Source organism: Vulpes vulpes, chromosome 13 (genome assembly GCF_048418805.1).
Source record: "Vulpes vulpes isolate BD-2025 chromosome 13, VulVul3, whole genome shotgun sequence".
NCBI lineage: Eukaryota > Metazoa > Chordata > Mammalia > Carnivora > Canidae > Vulpes > Vulpes vulpes.
The window spans coordinates 155405373-155425027 of NC_132792.1; the positions used below are offsets into that span (position 1 = coordinate 155405373).

The following is a 19655-nucleotide window of genomic DNA, read 5'->3' on the forward strand; positions in this document are numbered from 1 at the left end:
ATCCTTTCGCAAAACAAAGATACATCATGGATATTCGTAACACACACACACACACACATACACCCATATACACACAGACCTGCAAATATTTACTACCTAATTTATTTCTTTACAAAATTTCTGAATATAGTATTGTCTAATTTTATGGCTCATCTGTATAGCTGATAGATCTAGAACTGGGAATACTGTAATGGTCAAAGTATTAATACACTTACTGCTTCAGACAATTTAAATATTTCCTTCTAATCTATACAAAAATAATGCAGTATTTATAATATTAAAAATCTCACTCTTTGAGTCTTTGTTACAATTTATACATGGCCTCAGAGTCCCTGAAGTGGATTTGATTTCCCTGGGATAGATCAGATAATCCCTGCAATGCTGCTGCTTTGAGGTTTGGGATTTAGCCTGGGGTTGTGGCCGTATTCTAATTTAAGGAAATACATGCTAGCAATCAAAATTTTCCCGGACTTTCAGTTAATTCTTGGGCTTTTCTTTATTTCTGCTCTGGATCTAACTGTTAAATGTTTCTTTGCTGGGTTAAAGAGGGGCTTTGTTCTAGTGAAAAAGGAAGGTCCCGAAACTCAGATGGAAACAGTTGAGGAGTCCAGAGAACATTAGTAGGTCTTACTTATTCTTATACTTTTCCTTTATCTACTTAGTTGATCATATGAATCTTTTCTTAAATTTAGTTTTTAGGTAGTTAAAATACAGTGCAGTATTGGTTCCTAGAGTAGAATCCAGTGATTCGGGGCACAGGTCAGGATTCAGGGCACAGTGATTCTTAGGCTCAGGTCAGGATCCCAGAGTCCTGGGATCAAGTTCCCCACCAGGCCCCCACAGGGAGCCTGCTTCTCCCTCTACCTGTGTCTCTGCCTCTCTGTGTGTCTCTCATGAATAAATAAATAAAATCTTAAAAAAAAAAGAATCCAATGATTTATCACTTACATACAACATACAGTGCTCATCATAACAAGTGCCCTCCTTATTATCCATCACTCATCTAGCCCATCCCCCACTCCCTCTCTCCATCAAACCTCAGTTTGTTCTCTATCATTAAGTTTCTTATGGCAAAATAAATAAATAAATAAACATTTTTTTAAAGAAAAAAAGAGTCACTTATGGCTTGTTCCCCACTCTCCTCTCCCCTCCCACTTCCTATATGTCTGTTTTCTTAAATTCCACAAACGAGTAAGATCATATGGTTTTTGTCTTTCTCTGACTGACTTGCTTCACTCAGCGTAATACACTCTAGCTTCATCCATGATGTTGCAAATGGCAAGATTTCATTATTTTTGATGACTGAGTGATATCCCATTGTATATATATATGCTACATCTTTATCCATTCATCAGTCGATGGACATTTGGGCTCTCTATAGTTTGACTATTGTTTATAATGCTGCTATAAACATCAGGGTGCTGATCATATGAATTTTGTCCAAATTTGGATCAAAAATAAGGTTGATTAAAATAGAGATCAAGGAGGTTAATGAAATAGTGATTTTTAAATCTGAAATTCTGTATGTGTTCTATGTCCACAAATGGATTTACTAGACCATATTTTAGAAATGTGAGTAGACTCATGAATTACTGGCTTCCTGAATTTCAGCACAAAAGGCTACTCTTCTATATCTGACTTTGAGAAGGGCAAACTTTTACCCCTCCTAAGAAAAAGAGGATGGTCTTGCAAAATGGAGTGAACTATAGGAAGCTTAAAAATTTCAAGGGGCCAGAAAAAAGAAAGAAAAAGGAACAAATGGGAAGATAAAACTGTGGAAGAAAGACAAACTAAACAATAAATACGGTATCACTGAAATAAATGCAGTATTTTGAAAAGTAGTTTGTTTCAGCACTTAACCTGTGTTTATCAATTCTTATGCAGTAGAATTTAATGTACAAAAGATGAGTCCTCATTAGTGTTAAAATGAAATTATGTACTAAAATAAAATAAGAGATTTCATTTTTTTAAAAATGTAAATAGAACTTAAAGTAGCTCATTTTTAAAAGACCACATTCAGGGGAATGCAAACTGGTGCAGCCACTGTGGAAAATAATATGGAGTTTCCTCAAAAAGTTAAAAATAGAACTACCCTATGATCTAGTAATCACACTACTAGGTATTCACCCCTCAAATACAAAAACATTAATTCAAAGGGTTACATGCACCCCTATGTTTATTGCAGCATTATTTACAATAGCCAAATTATGGATGCAGCCCAAATGTCCATCCGTAGATGAATGGATAAAGAAAATATGATATATATGTGTGTGTATATATATATATGTGTGTGTATATATGTGTGTGTACACATATATGTATGTGCATATATATGTACACACACATACATATATATATAGAGAGAGAGACAATAGAATATTATTCAGCCATAAAAAGAATGAAATCCTTGCCACTTATAACAAAATGGATGTAGCTAAAAAGTATAATACTAAGCAAAGTAAGTCAGAGGAAGACAAATACCTTATAATTTCACTCATATGTAGAATTTAAGAAACAAAACAAATGAGCGAAGGGGGAAAAAAGAGAGAGAGAGAGAGAAAGAGAAACCAAGAAACAAACTCTTAACTATAGAGAACAAATGGATGGTTACTAGAGGGGAGGTGGGTGGGGCACGGGTGAAATAGGTCATGGGGTTAAGAGTATACTTACCAAGGGACGCCTCAGTGCCACAGTCAGTTGAGTGTCTTACTCTCTTGGTTTTGGCTCAAGTTATGATCTCAGGATCACGGAACTGAGCCTTTTGTCATCAGGTTCCACTCAGGTCAGAACCTGCTTAAAGATTCTCTCTCCCTCTCCACCCATCCTCCACTCCCTAAATAAAAAAATAAATCTAAAATTTTAATTTTTTTTTAAATTTAAAAAAATTTAAAAAAATAAAAATGTAAAAATTATCACAATGAGTACTGAGTAGTGTATAGAATTGAACACTTGAAACTAATATAACGCTATATACTGGAATTAAAAGTAAAAACTTAACAAAAAATAAAAAATAATAAAATACGCTGGTGGTAAAAAAAAGAATTTTAAATCATTTTTCTTGGTGTTAGAAATATAATACAAATTTCATATTTCTTAAGAGAATGCAAAAAAAGTTTAAAATGTTTTTATTTATTTATTTATTTTTAATAAATTTATTTTTTATTGGTGTTCAATTTGCCAGCATATAGAATAACACCCAGTGCTCATCCCATCAAGTGCCCCCCTCAATGCCCGTCACCCAGTCACCCCCACCCCCCATCCACCTCCCCTTCCACCACCCCTAGTGCGTTTCCCAGAGTTAGGAGTCTCTCATGTTCTGTCTCCCTCCCTGATATTTCCCACTCATTTTTTCTCCTTTCCCCTTTATTCCCTTTCACTATAAAATGTTTTTTAAAAAAATAAATAAAGGACCATATTCAGTATTATATTAGTTTCCTACTGCTGCTGTAACAAATCGGAAACACAGTAGCTTAAAGTAACACAAACTTATTATCTTACAATTCTACAAGTCAGAAGTCTGAAATGGGTCATACAGGGCTAAAATCATTGTTCACAAATTTGTGTTCTTTCCGGAGCTTCAAAGGGAGAGTCCATTTCCTTGCCTATGACTCCTCTGTGGAGAATATGTCCCCTTTATTTTCCAGCTTCTAGAAGTCCCCTTCATTCCTTGCCTCATGGTCCTTTTTCTCTGCCCCCAAAGCCAGTAGTGCAGCATCTTTACATCTCTTTGTCTCTGTGACCTCTTCTTTCCTGTCAACATCTCTCCTTCCTGACTCAGAACTTCCTCTTGCAAAGACCCTTGTGGTTATATTAGCCCCACCTGGATAATCCAGGCTAATCTACCCTTCTCAAGATCTGTAATTTAATTTAATTATACCTTTAATCCCTTCTGCTTTGTAAGGTAACAATATTAAACAGATCCTAGGGATTAGAATGTAGAATCTTTGGGAAGGAGGTGGGGGTAGGGAGTGGTTTTACCCACTACAGGTATATTCATATTCTTAAACAAAATACAATATAATATGTTTTTATTAAATACTTTGAATTTAGAAACACTCAACTCTAGCTTCCTAGAATAATCAGCAAAATACTGACCTCATTTTAAGGATAGATTATATTACAACATTACACATACTCTATGACCCAACCATTCTACTCCTAGGTATATATTCAATACATTTTATGTTATGTTTATCAGAACCATATACTTAAACATTTACAGCAGCACTATTCATAATAACCCCAAACCAAAAAATACCTAAACCTACTAATGATTGAATGAATAAGTAGTGGTGTACTCATACAAGGAAGATTATCTGGCCATGAAAAAAATCTCAATCTACAAACAACTATATGGATAAATTTCATAAGCACAATGTTAAACAAAAGAGCCAAACACAAAAATCATATGTAATTCATGATTCCAGTTATATAAAGCATAAAAACAGGCAAACTTAGTCAGAAGGGTGAGTAACTTCAATAGGAAGTAGTGACTAAAAGGGGACATGACAGGAACTTTAGGGGTTCTGGCAACATCCTATTTCTTGATCTGGGTGATGGTTACCTGAATATGTTCACTGTGGAAAATCCATTGAGCTGTACCCCTTTGATTAATACATTATTCTGTATGTGCTTTCTATTTCTACAAAGGGCTTATATAATTTAAAAAAACAATGTTCTCTTTTGTCTTAAAATATAAGTAAATACAGATAGAGACTTCAATCAGTTTGTAAAAATGAATGCCAAACGTTATTGCTTAGACTTTTTAATTTTATTTTATTTTTAATTTTTATTTATTCATGAGAGACAGAGAGACAGAGAGAGAGAGGCAGAGACACAGGCAGAGGAAGAAGCAGGCTCCATGCAGGGAGCCTGATGTGGGACTCTATCCCCTGTCTCCAAGATCATGCCCCGGGTAAAGGCAGTGCTAAACCACTGAGCCACTGGGGTTGTCCTGCTTAGACTTTTTTAAATGCTATTTTTATATATTCACACTATATTCATTATACTAAAAGAAAATAAACCAATTAGCTATTGCAGTTTTGCATTTGCCACAAATAAGGTTATAGCTGAAATCCTATGTTAAAATGAAATTTATAGAAATTCTAAGAAATTTTTAGTAATAAGCAAATAAAATTGGATAGCAAGTTCTCTTGTTATAACCCAGACATTAACAATTATAATATTAGTATTCATGCAGTGGAACAGAGCAAAGAGCTCTTACACAACAATACCTAAAGGGATTTAATTGGGTTAATTCATTCAGCAAATAGCTATTGATCTTTTTTGATCTAGTAGGCACTATGCTAGGCACTGGGGATAAAACGAAGAACCAGAAAGATGAGTCTGTGTCCTTACAAAAGGTATAATATCACGAATAAGCCTGTAAAGTAAATGAACAAGTGATAACCATGTAGTGATAACAAATTCTATCAAGTCATCAAGCAATATGCTTAAATCTTAAATGCCTATTGCTAAGTGAAAGAAGCCAGGTGAAAAGATTCTATATTATTTGATTCTATTTACACGCCATTCTGGAAAAGGCACAACTATAGAGACAAAAAATAGGTTGTCAGGGGCTCATGGGAGGGGCTTTAGTAGGTGAAACACACGGGATTTTTTTTCAGAATGGTGAAATATTACATATGATACTCTAATGGTGAAGACATGACTCTATGAATTTATCAAAACCCATACACAAAGAGTGAACCTTAAACCTAAAACCACAACTCTTTTATAGCACAAAAAGTGAACCTTAATGTATTTAAATTAAGAACATAAGAGTTCAGGAGAACCTTGATGGAACACAGAATGTGACTAAAAGAAACTAACTGCAAAATAATGGTTATGAAACCACCTCACTGAAAGGGCTGGGGGAAATGTCCTGACCCAAGTAACTGAGAATGAGTAGAGTATGCAGGATTAAAGCCAAGAGGAAGTATTAACTGTACTCTAGTTGATAAAGTTGTTCCCACAGGGATACAGGCTAACAATTCAGTAACTGAGTGGGGCCCATATTCCTCACAGTTGAAGTGGGAGCTTGCAAATAAGCCAGAGATGGAGGCTAGAATGAGCTATGTAGTAATGGAACAGAGTTGGAGATAACAATACAAACTCAACTTCAGCCTTAATATAGATACAGATGGTTACACATAGATATATTTCTAGTTCATGCCTATATACCCAGATTCATATGCACACATATATTTCCTTGTTCTACCAGCTAAGATCAAGAAGCAACAACTCTCTAGTAGTAACAAGTACACTTAGTGCTCACATCTTAGTTTCTAATACTGTTCTTCAACAAAAGGACAAGGACTCCTCGGAGAAATGGCTGATACTAGGAATGGATCAGAAATATACAAGATGGTGGCGACTGGGTGGCTTGGTCAGTTAAGCAGCCAACTCTTGATTTCAACTCTTGATTTCATGGTCTCAGGGCCATGGGATTGAGCCCTGGTCAGGTTCCATGATTAGCTTAGAGTCTGCCTATGATTTTTGTTCCCTTTCCCTCTGCCCCTTCCCCCACTCATGCATGTTTTCTCCCTCCCTCTCTCTCTCTCTTTCTCTGTCTCTCTCAATAAATAAATAAATAAATACATACATACATACATATATAAAATCTGTTTTTAAAAAGATTGCAAACTTCTTTAAGAAAACGAAAATATACAAGATAATCCTGGAGGATATTAGTATCAGAAAGAAAATGCCTTTAAAAAACCCCCACAAGAATGGAGATATGTCAAAGGGATTCCAAAACCAACTGAAAGAGTTCCCAGTGGCCAGAGCTGGAACAATTTAAGCAACAGTATAAAGTAGTACTGAGTTACAACGTGAAGAATAAAATAAAATAAATATCCATGAGTCAAATCAATATAATAAATGATTGAATAAATAAATAAATGAGGAAGAATAGGTAAATTTCCCATGCAATAGAATTTCAGGGCCTCTGGCTGGCTTAGTCAGTGGAGTGTGCAACTGTTGATCTTGGGGTTGCTAAGTTTGAGCCCCATGTTGGGTATAGAGATGACTAAAAATAAAATCTTAAAAAAAGAATTTGAAATAATTTGTGTACTCAATTCCAAATAATTTGTTTAGTTTAACTCCCTAGTCCCTAAGTGTGGCTTGTGCATAGTGATTTTATTCCATAGTGATTTTGTTCTGTGCTTTGTACAGAAAAGCAAGGGGGAAAAGTAACTATAATGGAGGAGCCTGACAAACACTACCTCAGCCAGGTGATCAAGGTCAATATCAATAGTAGTAAGCCATGATGATAGTATGTATTCTTCATTCAATATGGGAATGGCACTTCATCTCTGTGATCTTCCTCAAAAAAACTCTTAATTCCACTCTAATCATGAGAATCATCAGATGAATCCCAGGTAGACATCCTACAAAATATCTGACCAGTACTCTTCATAACTCTTGAGGTCATCAAAAACAAAGAAACTCTGAGAAACTGTTGCAGACAAGAGGAGCCTAAGAAGATATAAATACTTGGGTCCTAGAACAAAAGAGGTGATAGTAAAGAACAAAGAAGCTTGAGTAAAGTTAAGATTTTAGTTAATAATAATGTATCAATATTGGTTCATTAGTTGTGACAAATATACCATACTAATTTAAAATGTTAGTAACAGGGATGGAAATACTAGCTATAAAGTACATGGGAACTCTTTCTATCATCTTTGTAATTTTTCTGTAAGTCAAAAACATACTAAAATAAAAACTAAAAAAAAACAAAGTGGGATAATTGATCACTTCATGTATATGAGCTACTTCAAAATTGAAAATATGTTTTACTCAAATTTTCCTCTTGGATATCTTTTTTGGCAAATCTTTGAGTGTGATAGGGACTAACTCAGCATTGATTGAATTGAATTAAATTTGCTGAATAACAAAAAGTAAATGAGCAATAAAAAATAGTGTAATTTTAAGGGAAGAACAAAATAACAGAAGAACTCCTATACCAAACTTAAACCTGTAACCTAAGACATTGCATGGACATCCTTAAAAATTCTATGTTAGGTTATTTCACTGTCACATAGGTCTCACCCAATTGTCTATTATCATTTGAACTAATAGTTGCCTGGTTTATCAAGAAAGCTTCTTTTGGAGACTTCTTTTTTTTGGTATATAAGCATTAAAAAAGTTGAAAGTTACAGTAAAGTTAATGACTTAAAATAGGGTATAAATAAAAATATGACTGGATGGTCAAATTAGGTCATTAGATTTCAGTGCCTTTCCATTATATAGACATGGAAGCAGTGTATATATGCATTACTTATGGAACTCCCCCCAAAATAGAATATTAAAACAGGAAATCATCCACAAGAAAATCTTAGAGAAAAAAAGAAATGAAAATAATAAAAATGACTGCATTAATACATAAGACGTGAATTTTATGTTAATTTTGCATAAAAGTGAGCTAGATATACTCCTGGATAATCATTCCTGCCAGTCAAAATGGCGCTTCATATTTTAAAATTGGGAATTCATATACCGGATCTTTTAAGATGCCCCCATGCGTGAGCGCGCGCGCACGCACACACACACACACACACACACAGACACACACACACACACACTTTTCCTTAGGTCACTGTAAATTAGTCAGATGTTAGTAGCGGCTGTCAGAAGGTGAGGTGGGTGAGATGGAGGAAGTCATCCTTGCCAGCGTCATGCCTCCCAAGCCTGGTCCTGAATTCTAAATCAAGACCTGTGAAACTTGATTTTGATCTCCACCAGTGTGGATATTAAAAAAATACAACAGGTGGAAATGATTGGTATAATGGCTGAATGTTTTTTGTCCCCCAAAATTCATATGTTGAAATTCTAACCCCTTAGATGGTATTGGGGTGATTAGATGATGATAGTGGACCCTTCATGAATGAGATTAGTGCTTTTATAAAAGAGACCTCAGAGATCCCTCACCCCTACCATCTTCATGTGAGGTTACAGCAAAAAGACAACCTTCAAGGAAATGGACTCTCTCCAGATTCTGAATCTGCCAGTCTTAATCCTGCATTGCCCAGCCTCCAGAACTCTGAGACATACATTTCTATTGTTTATGAGCCACCCAGCTATTTTTTTATAGTAGCCTGAAGGGATTAAGGCAGATGGCTTTCCAAGGAAGAAAAGATTCTTGTCACAGAGGGGTTTCAGAGTCATCTCATGGAAATCTGTCTTCATTAGTGTGGGGATCAAGCCATAGTTGGAGGATCCTGATATTAGCATCTAGAAATGGGATGAGGGAAACTGAGTTCAGCTGACTGAAAAGTAACCAGATGAGATCTAAAATTAAATCAGAAATAAGAGAGTTATTATAATTTGCCACCTGAAGTTGTCATTAGAAAGGAGGCTCTGGGTCACTGTTCCCACTAGTTCCCATTACCTTATAGAGGAAATGTATGCTGTGGTAATAATAACATTAAAAATGAAGACACAGGGGATCCCTGGGTGGCTCAGCGGTTTGGTGCCTGCCTTCGTCCCAGGGCCTGATCCTAGTCTCGTGATTGAGTCCCATGTAGGGCTCTTTGCATGGGGCTTGCCTTCTGCCTATGTCTCTGCCTCTCCCTCTCTCTCTCTCTCTCTGTCTCTCATGAATAAATAAATAAAATATTTTTTTAAAATGAAGACACATAATAGTAGCTAATATGTATTTATCAATTATATAATTATAACAGTGATCATCTATTGGATGCTTTCTATATTCCAGGCACTATTCTAAGTGCTTTCCGTAATACTTAAAATATTTACCACCTATAAGGTAGATACTATATGTCACTCCTATATTGCAGATGAGGAAACAGACCTGAAGACAGTAAACGGGTTACCTGCAGTCAATGGACAATTAGCACAGTTAGAATTCAAACTCAGGCACACTGCCTCCAAAGTCTACCGTTAACCATGTTATGTGTCACTCCGTTTAATCTTCCCAGCGACTCATTACTTTAGGTACTGTCATTATTTCCATTTCCTAGAACTGAAAGTTAGATAGGTTAAGTAATTTAGAAAGAATTTCTAAATTTCTTTACTTCAGAAAGTAACTGATTTCTGAAGATCAGTCGGCAAATTTCTAGGTCAGAATGCAGATCCCGAACTTAAATAAAAGTTCTTTTAACCACCACGCCCATACTCTTAGCTATCACAATGTGGCACCTCCTCCCGTATGTGAACCTATACTAATTTCAGGTAGTAAGGAAGGAGTTAAAAATATACTCCCAAGTCCAGTTCCACAAGCCACCTTGGGTGTTGGGCAGGGAGTAAGTGGAGCCTGCAGAGCTCAGCATCATGGGCTCCGAACAAAGCCAGGGCAGGCAGGGGCTGTGTCATAACATCCACAATCTCAATGTCAGATTCTGAATCAGTTTTACATTTTAGTTTCTTTGTTTTGACCCAATTTTTTACACTGTGTAATTTTTTAATATTGGTTCTTTCTATCCTATTAAGTCATCTCTTCCAATTTTGGAGCTTCTGAACCTTTGATTGGTCAGAATTTGAATTTGCATTAAAAAACAAACAAACAAACAAAAAACAGAGAAAAACTTTCCAGAGATTGCATTTTCATTGACATTTCTACACAAGTATCACCAGCCACTCTAAATATGGAAGAATCATTCCTTTTAAGGACTCTCAATTTTTTTACTCCTCTCTTTTACATGGGCCTTTCTTTTTTCTTCCTTTCCCCCTCTCTGTCCATTTTGCCAGTTCTCTTCATCACCACTGTCCTCTGAAGCTGATTTAGGCAGAGTGAATCAGACAACGGTATTTCTGACTTTACTCATGACTAACAACATTTCCCTGAGGAGGTAACTTCCTCCTTTATTTTGTTTTGGTTTCTTGATCTTAAAGATGGCCACAAAAACACTAGATATCCCACATAGCTCAAGCAATGGGGTGCCAAACAGAGCATTTGCCTACAAAGCAGTATTTTCCCTCATGGATTGAATTCAGCAGGTGAGCCACTGTGAAGCTGCCTCTGGGGTCTGTAATATTCCACTTTTAGTTTGGCTTGGAGCAGAAGAGTCATTTAATGCGGTGAACAAGTTAGAACAAGCCTCCGCTCAGTTATAAGGTCAGGTTCCTTTTTTTTTACTTTTTCCCACCTCAACATGTGGTGAATTGAACAAAATTGAATTAGATTCATTTCCTTTAAATCCCTTACCCCGGGTGCTTGAACTGTTGCTTCATGTTCTAAGCCTCTTTCTTTAAAAAACAAAACAACAACAACTCTTGCCATAGGATTTAAGTTTTGAGTAAGAAACCAGAGCTGTAGGAAGAGGGGAAAGAAAGAGGAAGAAGAAAGAAAGAAAGAAAGAAAGAAAGAAAGAAAGAAAGAAAGAAAGAAAGAAAGAAAGAAAGAAAGAAAGAAAGAAAGAAAGAAAGAAAGAAAGAAAGAAAGAGAAAGAAAGAAAGAAAAAGAAAGAAAGAAAGAAAGAAAGAAAGAAAGAAAGAAAGAGAGAGAAAGAAAAATATTAAGGTTTAGTGTGTCTACTAAGAGACATACTAAATTTGAGTCCTTCAGTCTCTTCAATAAATGGTGCTGGGAAAATTGGACAGCCACGTGCAGAACAATGAAACTGGGCCATTTCCTTACACCAGACACAAAGATAAACTCAAAATGGATGAAAGATCTAAATGAGAAACAAGAATCCATCAAAATCCTAGGGGAGAACACAGGCAACACCTTTCTTGAACTTGGCCCCAGCAACTTCTTGCAAGACACATCTATGAAGGCAAGGGAAACAAAAGCAAAAATGAATTATTGGGACTTAATCAAGATAAAAAGCTTCTGCACAGCAAAAAAAAACAGTCAACAAAACTAAAAGACAACCTACAGAATGGGAGAAGATATTTGCAAACGACCTATCAGATAAAGGGCTAGTATCCAAGATCTATTAAGAACTTATTAAACTCAACAGCAAAGAAACAAGCAATCCAATCATGAAATGGGCAGAAGACATGAAAAGACATTTCACAGAGGAAGACATAGACATGGCCAACAAGCACATGAGAAAATGCTCCACATCCCTTGTCATCAGGGAAATACACATCAAAACCACCATGAGATCCCACCTCACACCAGTGAGAATGGGGAACATTAACAAGACAGGAAGCAACAAATGTTGGAGAGGATATGGAGAAAGGGGAACCCTCCTGCACTGTTGGTGGGAATGTGAACTGGTGCAGCCACTCTGGAGAACTGTGTGGAGGTTCCTCAAAGAGTTAAAGATAGATCTGCCCTAGGACCCAGCAATTGCACTGCTGGGGATTTACCCCAAAGATACAGATGCAGTGAAATGGCAGGACACTTGCACCCCGACGTTTATAGCAGCAAAGTCCACAATAGCCACACTGTGGAAGCAGCCTCGGTGTCCGTGGACAGATGAATGGATCAAGAAGCTATGGTCTCCCCAGAAGAGAAAATCAAAAATAAAATGGGTAAAACAAAAATGCTTTCTAAAAAAAAAAAAAAAAAAAAAAAAAAGCTGTGGTCTATGTATACAGTGGAATATTCCTCAGCCATCAAAAATGACAAATACCCACCATTAGCTTCAATGTGGATGGAACTGGAGGGTATCACACTGAGTGAAGTTAGTCAATCGGAGGACAGTAATTGTATGGTTTCACTCATACGTGGAATATAAGAAATATAAGAAAGAAAGGGATTTTAGGGGAAAGGAGAGAAAATGAGTGGGAAAAATTAGAGAGAGTGACAAAACATGAGAGACCCCTAACTCTGGGAAACGAACAGGCGTAGTGGAAAGGGAGGTGGGTGGGGGGACGGGGGGACTGGGCGATGGGCACTGACGGGGCACTTGACGGGATGAGCACTGGGGGTTATGCTATATGTTGGCAAATCGAACTCCAATAAAAAAAATATACAAAAATAAATAAATAAATAATTTGAATCCTTACGATTTTCTCTCTCTGTCCTCAAGATAAAGCATATTTTACATGACATTCTCCCTTTTCCCTCTGCCAGCCTCCTAAGCAGGTTGCTGTCAGTGCTTGGTAGGCAAGAGAACTTAAATAGGAATCAGAGAACTTTGATCTTACTTTTTCCCCAGTTTCTCCAGTAGCCAAAAGGATGTGTATAGACTCAGCAACCACTTATTGGGCTTTCTATGCACCAGTGAAAATTTATTAATTAGGATCCACAAAAGAAAGATTGGAAACCTCCATCATGAGGTGCCAACCTAACCCCACTGTTCCTTCTTAACACTTATGAAGTCGGTTAAATAACAAAAACACAACCGAGTACATTTTAAAGATCTGATTGGCTCTACTCATCTATTCATGTGTTAGGCAGCACCCCATCTAGCAAGTAGAGGGGAGATGAGATGAGATGCTAAGGAAATAGAAAGTTGCGTGTGTGTGTGTATGTGTGTGTGTTTTATGATTTTATCTATTTATTCATGAGAGACCCCGAGGGAGAAGCAGGTTCCCTGCGGGAAGCCTGATGCAGGACCTGGTACTCAGGACTTGATCCCAGGGCCCCCCGGGATCATGACCTGAGCCAAAGGAGAAGCTCAAGCACTGGGCCATCCAGGCGCCCCCAAAAAGAAAGGTTTTTAAAGATGAAAAAGGAGTGGAAAATAGGAAACAATTAGCAAAGAATCCACTATGTTAGGCAAGTTTACCATCCTAGGGGGAGCGGAAGGGGTCTCTCAGTAAATTTCCTAGTGCTGACCAGGCAGTTCCCATGTTGACTGACTAAAGGTTGCATTTCTTGGGGGGGGGGGGGATTGGAGCTGTGATGAGGGCAGGCCAGGTCCAGGGGCCCTGAGGGGATCCCACAGGACCACCAAGAGGACTTCTGACTAAACGCAGGTTAGAAATCAAACTTGAGCCCAGCAGGGGGTGAAAGGACAGTGTTTTGAAGGTATAGAGGGAGTGCAGGTGCAGTGTGCGGGAGACTCAGAAAGGACCCCAGCTATGATCAGGGTCTGGGGTTTTCACTGAGGATGCGTGTGTCCTCTCAGGCAACCAGGGCCTGGTTAGAACAAAGGCGATGGCCCGGTGCTGTTCTGGCCTACGATAGCTCCATTGGGTTCTGGTCACCTGGTCCCTCCTTAGACGTTATCTATTCTAAGGAGATCACTAACTCCTTGTCCCTTACAAGGAGGACGTACTGGATTGGCATTACGAGGCATGGGCAGGGTGGGGGTGCAGGTGCTAGCATGATTAGAAACAGGAAAAGGAGCAAAAAGCAATTTTTATAGCATCCTTCAATTTCCCTAGCTCAACGGCAGACAGGTTGGGTAGTTAAGTCTTGGTACACTGACCGGGGGCCTTGACCCCAGTGATGCCAGTTTGGTCTTGTCATTTTCTATTTAACAAAACTATAAGCAACTAATTATTAATGCATTGTGTGTGTTTGTTTAATGTCCATTTCTCTCCAGGGCTATGTGCTTCAGGAGGACAGAGTCTGTGAGTACAGTGTTCATTTTTGTAAGCCCAGTGTGGAACCCAAGGCTTAGCACAATAGTAGATACCCAGTAAAGATAGCCTGCATCTCAGAGGTTAGGACTGTGCACGACCAGACTATTAAATAGCTGAGCTGTGATGAGAACTCAGGTGTTAACCCCAAGAGGAGTTTCTGTTCTCAAGTTATTTCCACTTGCGTACGCCATTTGCTTTTCAGAGCTCAACTGAAAGAATACGAGAATACATGGAGGGAAAAAATGAAAACCCTACTGTGAAAAAATGTGAAATGGGTCTTTTACTGTGATGGCCTAACCTCCAGGTAGGTCACAATCAAATCATGTCTAGAGTTTCACTGAGGAACACTAATTTCCACAGGAGAAAGACCCTAGGGCTTGTACTATTTACTATAGAATAAGGTGGAATTATTCAGGTTCCCTACTGTACACTGATTTTTTTAGAGGAATAAGTCAGCAAAATGCCAAAAATGTTTTACTTCTCATTCGCCTCCCTCTTCCAATCTGTGGGGTTCCCATTACAGGAGGTTCTAAGGCTGCCTGACTCGCTATACCAATTTCATCCTTGAAGATGGAGATGTTTACACTGTAAACATTAGTGTATTCTAAGTTTGTTGTGTTTTTCATTTTAAAAGCATTCCTCGGTATGCTTTCTTTGAAAGAAAAATCTTCAGGGACACCTGGGTGGCTCAGTGGTGGAGCGTCTGCCTTCGGCTCAGGGTACGATCCCGGCTCCTGGGATCAAGTCCTGCATCAGGCTCCGCACAGAGAGTCTGCTTCTCCCTCTGCCTGTGTCTCTGCCTCTCTGTGTGTCTCTCATGAATAAATAAATAAAATCTTAAAAAGATTTTAAAAAAAAGACCAAAAAAAAAAAAAGACCGAAAAAAGAAAATAATAATCTTCATAGTGAGAAAAAAAGTTTAAGAGACAATTTCAATAGACAGTAGATAATAATGTCTGGTATTGTTTTAAGCATAGAATCCTTCAAACTCATTCAGGAATGAACGTTATAACAACTTTCCTGCAAATGTGACTGAGGGGTAAACACATGAGTAAAACATACCGTAAAGGAGTTTGGAGGAAAAAATACTGCTACGTTGTTCTGGGTTGAGATTTCGAAAGTATTCTCATTCACAGTAATAATTGCCAAAATACAGGGTCATTTTCCAAGAAATTTATGTTTCTTGGACTTTCTGCTCCAGCTGGTGTATTGATTTGATGGAGCTCTGTTCCAAATCTCAGTTCCAGCTCATTGCCCGTTGCATCCTGTAGTGATTACAAAAGATGGTGGTGCAGGGTCTTGGGGGTGGGGGGTGGGAGAAGGAGGTGGTGGGAGGTGCAATCCACCTCAACTTTGAAAAGCCCAGTGTTGACCTGCATTTTTTAGGATGATATAGTCATTTAGACACGCTGATTGACTACAGATCCTCCCTGCTTCTGGTTTTTTTCTACGCAAGAGAAGACAGGCTGTTTTTGCAATAACCTTTCTCGCTCTGCCCACACTAGTGGCTCCATTCCATGCTCTAAATCATTGTCTTCATGAGGTTTAAGCAAACCTCCTTCCAATGCTCTTCAAATTCAGTGGCATATTATAAATCACACGCTGGCTTTTTCAATTGCCTGGGCATTATTTTGAAGATCTTAGCCTATTTTTTTTTTCAAGCAGCAGATTTGTGGTAAAAGCTTGGCCGAATTTTCTTTATTGTTTGCCAGATTTTTAATTTTAACTGTAGAATGTCCGTTTAATCTCAGTTGTAGCTTAATGGACACTCTCTCTTACTAAATAATTTCATTTCATTAATTATGATATTGTCCTTTGGACACTTCTTGGGGACTCACAATGGTTTCACATTGGCTGCTTATCAGGGTCAGACTTTCCATATGGTCTTTTAAAGCTGAGCGCTATGAAGTGAAATGTTAGCTAAGCTTACCTCCCTCTCCCGCAAGTTATCTTCACTGCTTTTGGGATCACTGTCCTCAACATGGCAGGTTTCTCCTCCTCTCATGCTTTTCTCATGGACTTCCTACAGCTTTCTAGAACGCCATCTCCGCCTCCTAGACCAATGCAAGTGCCACCACTGGGGCCCATATTCTGTTCCAACTCCTGTTCCCTTCTGTTCCAACTCGTCCTCTTTGTGGACCACTTACCTTTTGGCCACCGACTGTGTATTGACTTTGGCTACAGACAGACCTGTTCCGTCACTTTGTTGACATTATTTCATATAATGTCAGCATATTCGTCTATAACAGAAGAAGAATAATAGATTGTTAGGAGAATTACACGTGTCACACAAGCAAAATATTTAGCTCATGGCAAGTACAAAATGTGTTTATTCCATTCTCTCTCGCCCTACAATTTACTTTGCTGTTTTTATGTGGTGAAGCCCTGATAATTCAATAAAATCCCCCGAAGGAACAGCATTGTATACATTTCTTTTGCAACCTACAAAAGCCTGCTCTATATGGAGGCATATAGGACCTGGAGGAAAAAGATGATCAACTAGAATACAAATTACTGTTCTTCCTGAAAAACAGATGAATGAACTATGGTCAAGTCTTGTGGACTTGGCTGTGAGCTCTCATTGAGAGGAGAGCTCCTGATGGTTGAATGTTAATCCCAGTGTGGGAGCAAGGTCTGCCTACACACTTACCCGGGTCCACACTGACTCCACCGTGGGCTAGCTGTGTGCCCTGGGGCAATGCCTCTGTGGTTCAGTTTCCTATTCCATGAAACAAGGATAATAATGGTGAATGGTACCTACTTTATGTCTGCATTGTATTAGATGAGGGTGCACACACACACACACACACACACACACAGAGTATATAAGTGCCATATAAGTGTTTCCTGCTATTATTATTACCCCTTTGTTATCCAGAGAGCTGGGTAAGAAGAGGCAGCTGTTGTCATCTGAGAGGCAATGCAGCCGAGTGGAAAGAGCACAGAGTTTGGATTCAGATAAACCCGCATTCTGGAAGGCCTTCCTTCTTTCAAGGTAAGATCTCCTGGTCTAATTTCTAATACATAAGATGAAGCTGATCCTCCTACATCTTTGTGAGGGTTATACTAGATAAAGTACTAACTGTAGATCACTTAGCACTGGGACTAATACAAAGAAGTTCCTCGAAAAATGGAGCTGATACTCTAATTATTGTCATTATTATATTTCACTTACTGTATTTTAAAACAGACCATTATTCTTTTTACCACCAAGAAAGGAAGAAATACTGCCAATTACATAATAATGGGCCATCACGATGTGACGTATTCAATTTTCAGATAAAGATGTGGGGGGAAAATGTGCTTTAAATAAATGAAAAATACTAGTTTTGCTAGGTGGGGGATCATGAACTGGCTCATGTCCCAGGGAGGCTCCCCGGTCTGGGAAGTGGAGACAGAGAGAAAGAAGTGCACAAAAGGCTGCCCCTTGGTTCGTCAGGGGTTTCAGGGCCTGAATTCTTAGACCTCAAGCCTGGGTATGTGAGAGTGGATCATTTCAATTCCCATAAGCACTACAGAAGACTACTAGTAACCCACGCCTTTGCCTGTTTTTCTCTTTCTTCCTCACGTATCTCGCCATGAGTGTTTCAACAAAATGCAACTAAACTTAAACGAGACTGAAATATTTTTATGATTGCCTTTTCTCAGGCTTCTCTGCTTTAAATTTAAAAATAGCCCAAACACAGAAATTGCGTAGAAGTTTTCTTGGTCTTCAAGGCTTTTCCTTTTTAAAGACAGCTGCATAAGACTTTCATTCCATTTCCTCTGAGTGACCATGAGAAAAATCTCTCCTTTGTGTTTTTCTGGTTCTAAGACCCTAGAGAATAAATTGAGTTGTTGGGACATTGCCAGCTGTGTGATAGGTCTACAAGGAAAACAATAAGCAATCTTTTCTGTTTGCAAAGACTAAATTCAGAGACTACTGCCCTGACAGGTTACACATAAAACCAGCCCTCGCTCCTCTCCCGCAACCCCTCTCCTGATTAGCTTTTCTTTGAAGGTTGAGTGAGATGAGTTAGAGTATCTTTTCCATTTCAGATCCAGTGGATGTGGGGGTGTTGCAATTTACACACAGAACTCAAAACTTCTCAATGCCAGATTCTAAATCATCACTATCGCTGAGTTTAGTCTAGTGCCACTGGCCTCATCAGACACATATTTCTCTCTGTCATAAGGGATTGTTGGCCAGCTTATTTCAAAGTCTTAGAACACAACTGTTTCCTTTTCATTCCTACACATTTTTTCACTCAATATCAGTCTAAATAACTTTTTAAAAATTGTTTATTATTTTATTGCCAAGTAACGCCGCATTCCTACTCCTATTTCTAAGCATATGGCACTCATCTTCTTGCCACTGTAGGGAGGAAAGGGCCAACTATCAGAGATCAAGAAAGGGATCTCAGAACAGGACCATATGTGGTGGGAGAAGAGCACTCCTTGCATGTTTGTACAGCCTTTCTATTTATAGTTGCAACATTTATAAGCTGGCCCCATCAGATGGGGACATGGAGGATATACATTTGGTAGTGCTAGCTAACTAGCTAAGTACTGTAAGAAATTTCCCCACTCACGCAATAGTTACATCCTAGTGACATTTGGAAATAAGGTGAGAAAGACCCTATTTCACACACACACACAAAAGATTATTTCCTCCTGTAAGTAAATCTAGAGGGGAATTTTCTAGATGTGGTGATGCTACCCCCTGAAACTAAAAAATCAAGTTTCTCAAAGTTGATTTGACCAGAATATATTAAGATAGAATATGGGGATGCCTGGGTGGCTCAGTGGTTGAGCATCTGCCTTTGGCTCAGGGCGTGATCCTGGAGTCCTCAGATCAAGTCCCACAGGGGGCTCCCGGCATGGAGCCTGCTTCTCCCTCTGCCTGTGTCTCTGCCTCTCTCTGTGTCTCTCATGAATAAATAAATTTTTAAAAAAAGATAGAATATGATCAATTGACCCAAACACCCCTACAAAGTGTCTCCTGCCTTGTTCTCATTTGTATGATCTTTCAGAGCAAGGATAATCTTGCTTGTATTTGAATCTTCTACTGTTTTATAACAATGCCTGGCTACTTGTAGGTTCTCAACAAATCTTGGTGTAATGCCACCAAGCAAATAAACCCTTTTAGCACCTGGTCAGAATTCAGTGTAAGAATTCCAAACTCAGTGGAATTGTATATAAGCCATAACACAATATAGGCTGTAATTCCA

General features: G+C 38.4%; 1 long non-coding RNA gene across 1 annotated transcript in view; it reads left to right on the forward strand.

Annotated features, from left to right (window-relative positions):
* The window catches only part of LOC112934523 (uncharacterized), a 53102-nt gene that overhangs the window by 29984 nt on the left and 3463 nt on the right, over positions 1-19655 (forward strand). Inside the window, exon 2 of the long non-coding RNA XR_003237969.2 lies at positions 17324-17440. This is a non-coding gene — a long non-coding RNA (uncharacterized lncRNA). The remainder of the gene's footprint in view (positions 1-17323; positions 17441-19655) is intronic.